The sequence below is a fragment of the Glycine max genome, chromosome 4, assembly GCF_000004515.6.
Source record: "Glycine max cultivar Williams 82 chromosome 4, Glycine_max_v4.0, whole genome shotgun sequence".
Classification (NCBI taxonomy): Eukaryota; Viridiplantae; Streptophyta; class Magnoliopsida; order Fabales; family Fabaceae; genus Glycine; species Glycine max.
In genome coordinates this window covers 33717527-33729584 of record NC_016091.4, presented here as the reverse complement: position 1 = coordinate 33729584, position 12058 = coordinate 33717527, and the positions used below count along the sequence as shown (strand labels likewise).

The 12058-nt window shown below is 35.7% G+C and overlaps 1 pseudogene; it reads right to left on the bottom strand.

Moving 5' to 3' along the window:
• LOC100790766 (importin-9-like) overlaps positions 1-12058 on the bottom strand; it is a 142527-nt pseudogene that overhangs the window by 4771 nt on the left and 125698 nt on the right.

The window sequence follows — 12058 nt, the reverse complement described above, 5'->3', positions numbered from 1 at the left end:
GTGTGTCTAAGCAAATTTGGAGAAGGAGATGAGGTGATTAGAGTTATGAGATGTGAGCATGTCTTCCACAAAGGTTGTTTGGATAGATGGGTTGGTTTCGAGAATGCCACGTGTCCTCTTTGCAGAGGATCACTGACTCCAAAAAGGCCTATCACTAACTCTGGAGCTGAGGTTGTGCTATTTCAGTTTTGTTCTGTCCAAAAGTGTAATGATGAGACATGGTGGCTACGCTGAGTACATTAATGGGGGCTTCAAGGCTTTTGCATCCTACACCAGCACAGTGTGTAGATTGTTAGTTTTTTTTTTTTTTAAGATATGGTTTAGAAATTCGAGTTCTAGTCATGTGTATAAAAAAAATATTTTGTTGAGATAAAATTCAATACAATAACTCTACGTCTGAAATCAAATTAGTCTCAGACTATCGTTAGAAGGATAGTGGGAAAAAACTTTTGGATCCAATGAAATAAACCAATCGCAGAGTTTAGTTTATCTAACGTTTTTGGCTGTGCAATTAAATTTTTTTGAATGTAGTTGATAAATTAAGGAAACAACCTTTTATTATTTTTTATTTTATTTTCACCTGATATTTTTCTTTAAGGTTGGCAAAATGAATTTAGCTTTTTTCTTCATTTTATTACAAAAATATTAAATAATCAATTTAGCCTAGCTACATATGTGAGAAAATAAATCCTTATTTTATGTGTTAAAAAGCAATACCTCTTGTAACACATTTTTTTTTTTATAATTAGTTGAAATTTACCAGAATCAAATAGCTTTCACTCAAGGATTTTTTGTACATATATAATTGCAACGAGTATCTCGAGGCATTTATAGAAATTAATCATTTTCTAAAAGATTTAAAGACATAAAGAGGTGAAATGTCCCTCAACTAGGGTATCTCATATATATATATATATATATATATATATATATATATATATATATATATATATATATATATATATATATATATATACACACACACACACACACGAATATCTAGATCAACAAGTGTATCTAAAAATGTAAGTACCTTATACGAAGTTTTTTAAAGGATTTTTTGTACATATATAATTGCAACGAGTATCTCGAGACATTTATAAAGATTAATCATTTTATGAAAGATTTAAAGACATAAAGAGGTGAAATGCCCCTCAACTAGGGTATCTCATACACAAAATTTTAGAATTTAAACTTTCAACTACTTGCTTAAAAGATCAAAGTTCACTACTATTAGACCAAGGTTGTTACTTTGGGCAATCAACACCCTATGCGAAAGGATTAAAATGTCCTTCAACCTATTTATATAAATACGGCTACAGTGCGCGTCCATACGATTCCGGTGCAATGCTTCTTCTTCCTTTGTGTCGTGCTTCTTCCTCATCATGGTGGTCTCCTTCATTCTCATTCAAGCGCGTCTGGTTGGGTTTCTTCTTCTTTCCTCCTTTTTCCTCTACTTCCCACGAATTTGATAGTTATAAAAAAATATTGAAACCAAAATTTAAATTTAAAACATGATAAGATTGTTAGTTTAAGATAATGATTGAAATCAAATTTAAAAATATATTAAATTTGATAGTTATAAAAAATATTGAAACTAAAATTTAAAATATAAAATATGATAAGATTCTTAGTTTAAGATAATGATTGAATTCAAATTTAAAAACATATTAAATTTGGTAGTTATAAAAAATATTGAAAGTAAAATTCAAAATATAAAATATTATAAGATGATTAATTTAAGATAATGATTGAAATCAAATTTAAAACATATTAAATTTAGTAGTTATAAAAAATATTGAAACCAAAATTTTAAATTTAAAATATGATAAGATTGTTAGTTTAAGATAATGATTGAAATCAAATTTAAAAATATATTACATTTGATAGTTATAAAAAATATGGAAACCAAAATTTAAAATTTCAAATATAATAAGATTGTTAGTTTAAAATAATGATTGAAATCAAATTTAAAAATATATTAAATTTGATAGTTATAAAAAATATTAAAACCCAAATTTAAAATTTAAAATTTAATTATTAATCACTATATGGTCATGCGGATTTAAAAACATACGGATTGTCAATTCGTATGAGTTACACGAATTAATGACAATCCATATGTTTCTAAGTTTTTTAACGTACCTCTTCTTTTCCGATGAATAACCATCCAACTTCAGCGTATCCTCTTCAACAACGCACATACACCACTAAAATCAAAAAACACTCAAAAAAAGAAAACTAACAAAAATAACTTACACACTAAGAGTGTGAGATTTTGTGAAAAAAAAAAAAACACTGCATAAGCAATTGCCTCACACCCACCACTTGTTGGGTTTTTTTTTGGAATGACTTATAATGTAAAACATCCATTTCATATTTTTTCTTATAGCTTAATATATTGTGAAATTATTTATCAAATTTTTATAATCAAATAATTGTAAAATTTCATGTTCAATAAATAATTTGATGAATTCATCATCAAATATAACTTTTAATAGTTAATCCAAAGAATTTTAGTTTTTATTTTAGAATTTTTTTTTATCATAGCAAGTAAACATTATCTAATTATCATATTGTGAAACACGGATTGTTAGTTGATTCAGAAAGAATATTGTATCAATAGTTAAATTGGTGAATCACTTATTGTGCTTAACTCCGCCCTGTAGGATGTACTGCTTTCATATGACCCAGGGATATATGGGAGGGTGGCAATGAAAGATAGTTAAAATTTTAAAACTTATAAAGCCATGTGTTGGAACGGATTATGCAACGGGATCGGACACTCTCCACGTCCAACACTCATTATGCAGAAGCAAATATTTGTAGCATATATTTTGTGGTGGTTATTCGCATTGAAGAATTGAAAGCAAGCACTTAAAAACAGTTTGGAATAAACTCGAGACTGCAAAAGTTTTCCAAATAGTAATAAGCAGGAACCAATCCAATTGACATTCATTTTTTTCTTCAGAAAACATCCAATTGACATTCTAATGCACCATTATGCTACCAACTGATGTTTTTCCCCCCTTCTTTTAATAAATGCACAATTGATATACAAACAAAAGATTTGATGAATTGATGGGCCAAAACCATATAAAAGCAAAACTGACATCCGATACATACATAACACATCCAATAAAAGAGAATCAGAGACATACAAGGGGGAACACTGCAGCAGAAATAAAATACCTTTCAGAACTGCAGACAGATTCCCCAACCTGAACAAGGTAAGATATTGGTTTCCAACCATTTCTTTGTTTCACTCTCTCTGGTATTATCAGCCCATCCTTGAGACAGCACTCGATGACAGCACACGAAATTCTCATATCTTCAGTACCATTTGAATGGCATTTTGTTGAGACTGAGACAAGCTCTGAAGTGCAAGACAATCATTGGACAAGTAACAATCGTCATGTACAACAAGGTAAACTAAATGAAAAATATTACTGTGTAATGACCTTGCAAATGTGATCTAAGAGCTGTCTGTCAGACTGAGAAAAGCTAACAAAGAAATCAGCAAGGTAATTTGCCTGGTTTATCTGTCAGTTGCAACCATAATTGTTAACAGATACATAAGCAAGTTAGTGAAACACGTTGGGAAGAAACAAAACAGACTGACCTGATTGAGAGGATCAGCAATACTTAAAAGCTCATCTTCATAGTGATCATCTTGATCCTTGTGATTTTAAAGCAAGTTCAGCAAAATAAAAAAAGAATAAATTAAACATTCAGCATAAAAGTATGATATAATTGCATAATACAGAAATTTAGATGAGTGACAACTGCTGTAACTCAACCAAACCTCATTAAATACTTTCGCCTTGCTTCAAGTTGTTCATTTGTGGCTTTTCCCGAAGATGTAGATACTGAATAAAGAAATTCTTTATCATTTTCAATGCCATCTGCTTGAACTTCTTCCCAGTCACTATCCTGAGTACAGTTTATATTATATTAGGTAATAAGCTTACTAATTAGTGTATAATTAGTATAAACATCAATATGCATTAAATACCTGATCATCAGCGGCCAAAACTTGTTCTTGTATCTCAGTTAATGCATCTGCCAATAAAGCCACTATCTGCAAGATATTAAGAAAGAAAAAACATACTAAGTGTATGCACAATATCAAAAAATTCCACAACTACCCATAGTCTCCTTTTACAGATAACCAGAAATTTTAATCAGGATGGTAACACAGTAGCATTGTTGCAATTCATCCAAGACATTTTGTCAAAACTGCACTTTGGGTTTTAAAGGGAAAAAAGCATTTTTGATAAAAACAAGTGCTAGAGAATTAATATGAATGAAACCGTTCACATATTTTTACCTAATAATAATCATTTGTGTGGACATGTAATATAAAACAATTTACGTGTCTTCATTTAATTGCTTAAACTTTTGGAATAGTTAATAAAAAGATGCTTCTACTCATACACTAAACAAAAATTACACAATAATCAGCAATAATTTGCAAGATAGAACCTCAAAAGTACACATATCAAGAAATACAAAAATGCTAAGACACTGTCATTTGTAGGAGATATTTCTCTGGTATATTCTGTTTGTATAAGAGTATATGTTTAAACTATTTGTTTAAAAGGTTCACCGTCTAACAGTAGACCTGCATTAGGTTAGTTTTTCTTATATAACTGATTTGTGTCTCAAGTTAATTATTGAGTTTAGTCAGCGCTGAGTCATCGCTGAGTAGCTTCTCTCGCACTCTTTGTGTAGCCTATAAATATCTGTATGATCCTCTCCTCACTTAAGAAATAAATACACTCAAAGTTAGTTTTAGTTTTCTGTTATTCTGTTAGGTGTTAAGATTCTTTTATGGTATTCAGAGCTTGAGAAGCTTCTCTAATGGCCTCTAGTCCTTTTCAACCTACACTATTCCCCACAGTTTCGCCAACTGGTGTCAATTCTTCCACTTCTATTCCAACTTCACCGATGAATTCCTCTTTTCACAGCAATGGCCGTGGAGGTGGCCGCATTTTCTCTTGCAGTGGCCATAGTGGTGGTCGCGGCTATGGTGATGGCCATGGTGGTAGATTGATAGGAATTCTGCTATCAACTGGAACAAGCCTTTCCAAGTGTATTCTCGTGGGCCCAAGCCCAATAAGGCCTAACCGTATCTGGTTGGTTTGTGTAGTGGAAGTTAGTTAGGGGAGAGAGAATGTTGAGTGTGATTGTTGTTATATAGGAATGGGGCTAGTATTTGTAGGGGTATGGGGGATTTGGAAATAGAATTGGAGACCTGAGAACCTTTCTGTGTTTTTGGGGGAGCATGGCTTTCATTTTGTGTTATCCCTTTCTCATTTTTCTGTGTTTACAGTTTCCTTTGATAATAAACACCTATTAGAAATATGGACATAAGGCTTCCTATTGCTATACAGGCATGATGATAACTATATCCCTACTCAACCAATGGCTTATGCAATTCAGAATCAGTACTCCAACTCAAACCAAAATCCCAATCAATAGTGGTATTCTAACCAACACCCAAACCAATACCAAAATCAATATCCAAACCAGTATCCTACTAGTCAACATTCAAACTAGTATCCCACTCAATCTTCCAATTCATATCCTAATCAGCATCCATATCAGAATGCTCCACCTCAATACAACAATCCACCACCATAAGCTCATCTAACCAGTGCTCAGTCCTCTTCACAAAATTGGTATCCAGATTCAGGTGCATCTCACCATGTCACAAATGTTTCTCAGAATATTCAACAGACCACACCCTTTGAAGGACCAGATCAAATTATTATTGGTAATGGTCAGGGGTTAAACATCAATTCCTCAGGTGTAGCCTCCTTTAAATCTCCTTTTAACTCTCAAATTCCTCTTGTTCTTAATAGCATGTTATTTGTTCCTTCTATAACCAAAAACTTGATGAGTGTCAGTCAATTTTGTAGAGATAACTCTGTTTTTAGAGTTTCATTCTTAGTTTTGCTTGGTCAAATCTTAGGTCTCTAAAGAGGTCCTTCAAGGGTCGGTTGGTGTTGATGGCCTTTACCAATTCCCTAATCCGCGTCAGTCATCTAGATAGCAACTCAAGTCTCAATTCATTGTCAATACCATTTCATCTGATGTTTTAGAACCTGTCTTCAGAGCATCTTCTTCAAATTTTGTTCCGAATTCTGTAAATAGGGTTAATGATGCTTCTGTTGTAAACACAGTTTCTAATAGTTCTATTTCTTTTGCAACTTGACATTCTATATTAGGACATCCTAATGATGATACTTTGAAACTTGTATTCAAACTTTGTAATCTGCCTATTATCAATAAAATAGGTTCTAACTTTCGTTCACATTGTTGCATTGGTAAATACCATAGGCTTTCCTCCTCCCTTTCTCTTAGTGTCTATTCAACTCCTTTTGAACTTATCTCTACTAAATTGTGGGGTCCTTCTCCCATTGTGTCCAGCACTGGTTACAAATATGATGTAACCTTTGTCGATGCTCACACCAGATTTACTTGGCTGTTCTTTGTTAAAAAGTAAATCAGACACTAGCTATTTTTAAACAGTTTCAAACTATGGTTAAAACTCAATTTAACCTGCCTATTAAAGCTGTTCAGTTTGATTGAGGAGGTGAATATAGGCATTTCTCTATGTATCTTATAGATCTTGGTATTATGCATAGAATGATTTGTCCTCATACACACCATCAGAATGGTGTTGTAGAGAGGAAACATAGACACATAGTTGAAACAACTTTAACTATGATGTCACAGGCCTCAATGACCCTTGACTATTGGGATTATGCAGTCATTTCTAGTGTTTACCTAGTAAACAGACTTCCTTCTTCAGCAATTCAAAATGAAGTGCCTTATCAAAGACTGCTTCACAAGCTGCCAGATTACAAATTCCTTAAAGTCTTTGGCTATGCTTGTTTTCCTCTTCACAGGCCCTATAATCAACACAAGCTACAACCAAGGTCCCAAGAGTGTCCCAACACTTTAACTGAGCTACAGTCTCATAAGCTTTTTCTTACTCCAGCTGCCTCAACACCTTCTGCTACTGCTTCACAAACAGCTGCAACATCTGTCAATTCACCTGCAGCTGCAACACCAGCCTTATCAACATCTAGTTATTTTCCTTAGCCACAAGGAAATTCTGACTTACCTATTATTCCACCAGCAACAGCATCATCTTGATGCAATCTTACCCCGCAAGGGCATTGGATAGAAGATTCTAAGTAGATTGGGCCAAAGATGCAAGAGATGGCCCTAGGGTTCGTCTCCAATCATCTTCCTTCTCCATTCCACTACCATCAAACTTTAAGAAGCAAAGGACTCCATTGATGAAGAAGATCCAAGGCCTACAAGCTCCAATGGAGCTACATCACATCTGTGTGAATGTATGTATACATGATTTTGATGATGTCAAAAGAAGAATCAAACAAAGTTGCTTCAAAGGATAAGCATGGCTTCAAGATTAATACAAGATTGCTTCAACAAACAAAGCCTTGCTTCAAGATTAACTCAAGATCAAGTCTTGCCTTAAAACAAAGTGCTTTCAAGACATGCAAGGCTCTGGTAATCGATTACCAGGAATTGTAATTGATTACCAGAAGACAGGGTTGAGAAATAGCTGTTGAAAAACGTTTTGAATTTGAATTTTGAACATGTAATCGATTACCATATGTCTGTAATTGATTACCAGCAACGAAACTCCTGAAATTCAAATTCAAAAGTCATGACCCTTCAAATTATAACTGTGTAATTGATTACACACTCATTGTAATCGATTACCAGTGGAGAATTTTCAGAAAATCTGCCAACAGTTACATCTTTTCATTGGATTTGTGAATGACCATCAAAGGCCTATAAATAGGGGATTTGGGCACGAATTTTAGAGAGAGAGTTTTGTTGGGCCAAAATGTCTTATCCTCTTAAAAGAAAATGAGAGAGATTCCAAGAGAACTTCATTGCCAAATGCTCTCTCAAGAACTCGGGCAAACACTTGCAAATCCATTAAGAGTTCATCCATGGATCTTCATTGTAATATTCTTCTCTTCAAGAGAGAATTCTTCTTCCATTTTTCTTAATCAATGAGATTGATTAAGGGACCGAGGGTCTCTTGAGTTGTAAGGATTCCTGAACACAAAGGATGGGTTGTCCCTGTGTGGTTCAGAAGTTGTAAATGGATTTTACAAAGATAGTGGAAATCTCAAGTGGGTTGCTTAAGTACTGGACGTAGGCACGGAATTTGCTGAACCAGTATAAAACTATGTTTTCATTCTCTCTTCCCTTATCTTATTTATTTTATTGCAATCAATTTTGTCTTTCATGTTTAAAGAATATTATTAAAATTGATTGTTGCTTCTTCTGTATTCTGAGCCTATCTCTTTTAGAAGGGGGTTGAAAGTTTGTTAGTGGGAAATTAATTCACCCCTTCTTATGTTATTGAGGCCACAAGGTCCAACAATCTGTTTCTTCAGATGCATCATCTAATCTTGAGGCCACTACTGCTGAGGTATCTTTATCTTCTACTCCTACCACTATTTCTGTACCTCATGTCACTGTCTCTCAAAATGCTCTTGTCAGACCTGATAATGTGCACTCTATGTGCACAAGAGCTAAAGCTGGTGTTATTGAGTCTAGACTCCATCCTACTCTTTTTCTAGCTCATTCTGAGCCCGAGTCCATAAATCTGCTCTTTCCAATCCTACTTGGTTTGCAGCAATGAAGACTGACTATGATGCTTTGATGAAAAATGGTACTTGGACTCTTACTGATCTAACTTCATCTAGGGCTCCAATTGGCTGCAAATGGGTGTTTAGGGTGAAGGAGAATCTTGATGGCACTATCAAAAAGTACAAAGCAAGACTTGTAGCAAAGGGATTTCATCAAAAACTTGGTTATCATCACAATGAGACTTTTCTCCTATAATCAAACCAGTAGCTGTCATAATTCTTTTGTCTCTTGCCATTACTCACAGGTGGAGTCTTCAACAGTTAGATGTCACCAATGCCATTTTAAATGGCATCCTTAAAGAGGATATTTACATGTCCCAACCTCCTGGTTTTGAAAACAGCAACAAGCAACTTGTGTGCAAGCTGCACAAAGCCATCTATGGCTTAAAACAAGCCCCTAGAGCTTGGTTTGATAGACTTAAGACCACTTTCCTTCAATACAATTTCAGGTAAAAAAAATGTGATCCTTATTCATCTACACTGATGTCATACCCTAATTTCGTCCGGGGACCTTTGCTTGATGACATACGACTTTTTTTTGGTCCTTGTGAGGTGCTTGGCACCCATCATTACGCAATTTGTGAAATTCCAGGACATGCCGGAAAACCAAAAAAATATTGATGCACAATCCGTAAGTTTCCGTGACACACCGGAAATCAAATGGAAGCCTCGTTGCATAATTAAGTGAGGTTCCGTAACATTCCTTAAGTCAAAAAGGGGATGATTATGTAATCCGCAAGGTTCCGTAACATTACGGAAAGAAAACAAGTATCGTTACAAAATTCGTAAGTTTCCGTAACTTTACGAAAAAAGAATCACCAAAAAAAAAAGCAGAGGGGGGTGTACTTAGTAAAAATGGGGGTGCAAATAGCACCCAGGCCCACTTGGGCCCTCCAGAAGATTCCTCCAGAAGGCTGTTGCTTCTGGAGGAAGCAACCTGGCTCGCCTGGGCGAGCTGGGCGGCAAGCATCTCCCCTATTTTGCTATAAATAGGGGAGGAAGTGAGAAGGAAAAGGGTTCAGCCCCTTAGGCACTTCTCTCTCTTTCGAATTTGCTTGGAAAAATTGTTTCTGTGAAGAAAATCTAAGCCGAGGCGCTTCCGAAATGTTTCCGTAACGTTTTCCGTGAAGAATTTTGCAAAGGTTTCGACCGTTCTTCGACGTTCTTCATTCGTTCTTCATCGTTCTTCGATCTTCAACGGGTAAGTACCTCGAACCAAGCTTTTCGATTCATTCTATGTACCCATGGTGGTCCACATTGTGTTTTGTGTATTTCTATTCTCATTTCATTTACTTTTTATACCCCCTTTTGACGTGCTTAAGCCATTTTATTTAAGTCATTTCTCGCTTAACCTAAAAATAAAATAAATTTCCACCGAACGTTTGAATTGTATTATCTGTTAACTTCGGTTAAAATAAATTCCGACCGTTCGGTTGTGCCGTAACCACGTTAGAAATCAAAAAAAGAGGTAAAAAATAATATAATAATAATAAAAAAATCTTTTAGTAAAATAAAGCGGAAAATCAATCGGACGTTTTCTCTTTGGGATTTCTCATTCTTAATTGAATTGACTAATAACTAAAGTGAAACTAAGGCTAAAATCAACTTGCCTAGTCAAGCTCGTCCATAAAAATAGGTTTTGAATTTTATCATTTCAATTTCTTACTAAGTAAAATGGGTCATTTTCAAGGTCCAACGCCTTAAAATGATCACCTTTTAAGTAAAAAGAAAGAATCACTTGATAAGAAAGAACTACGTAGGTCTGATTTCCTCATCGCAAATTGAGGAATACGTAGGAGCAAAGGGAAACACCCTTGTCGACCACAAAAAGAGAAAAATATAAAAAGGGTGTGAAGGATATAAGGACTTAAAAGGGAACATAAAAAATCAAGGTCATGTTTGCACATTCGATTAAAGGCTGTCGTCCCTTGGGACGGACGTGTGGGGTGCTAATACCTTCCCCGTGCGTAAATACAACTCCCGAACCTTTTTCACTTAAAAGTTCGTAGATCGCGTCTTTTCCGGTTTTTCCGACGTTTTCCTCAAATAAACGTTGGTGGCGACTCCGCGCGTATTCCTTTCGTGGAACACGCATCCCGCGAGTCACGCGTCGCCCTCCCGCCGAAGGGTAGGTTGCGACAGTTGGCGACTCCACTGGGGACTATTTTTAGAGAGTTAGGCCATTTAATCTTGTGCAAAGTTTTGCCATGACTTACTCCTTTGTTGGTTTCCCTTTATTATGTTCTTGTATATATAACTCTTTGATGCTTTTAGTGCATTTTTTGTATGCATGAGGTAAATATTTATTCATTTGATGCACACAAACACTAACACTATTTGCACACACGGTGAGTTGAAAAAGGGCCCTATACCCGGGTTCGTGGGAACATAAGGAGTGGAGGTGAATCCGTGATCATGCTAGGTCTCCGACTTGCTTGATTACAGTGAACCCTCATCTAGAGTTTTTCTCTTTGAAAACATATTGTTGCTAGTAGTCCCTACTGCTGCAGTATGTTCTTCGAAGGGGTTGATACCTCTAGAAACCATCAAGAGAGATATGACTACCTTGGGGGTTATCACTAAAAGCCTAGTTAGCTCTCTCCCTTATAGGTCCCTTAAATAGGGGCACGGAGCAAACACGCTGCGTGCCATTTTTCACACTGCCATGCATAAGTATCATATACCCTTTTGCTTATATTTGTTTGTGAATATTGTCGTACTATGTACATCCCCGTGTTGTGCCTTTCGCATATGCATCATGCGTGGGTTTCGTCTTTGATCCCCTCACTTTAGCAAACCGACGGAGGGTCCGTGTCGCCTTCTTAAAAACATACGTTGGGTGCCATGCTGCCCAAACGTTGTATCCAAGAAGGAAACAATTTCTCGGGCTCCCGTATTCGTAAATTGCATCTGTGTCATATGCATTTCTTCATGCATTCATCCATTCCACCCATGATAGATGTCGGAGTTTTGATTCGCACTAGATTTTATTTCACTTTAGTAAAACATGGGATCGAGTCAAAAGCCTTCGCTTAAAAAGAGGTTCTATCAAGTCAAAATCAAGAGCTTAGAGGTCACTAGTTTACGAAAGTTGGGGCAATTAATGGGTCAAACTTCAACGGCAAGCCTTCCGCAAAGCCTATGGTAAGATTTGGGACCTAGCTAGGGTAGAAGTCTCCATGGAACCGATTTCATCCCTTTCCCAGTATTATGACCAGCCCCTAAGGTGCTTCACATTTGAAGACTTCCAGCTAGTGCCGACTGTGAAAGAGTTTGAAGAAATCCTGGGATGCCCACTGGGAGGAAGGAAGCCATATCTTTTCTCTGGGTTCTATCCCTCCACGACAAGA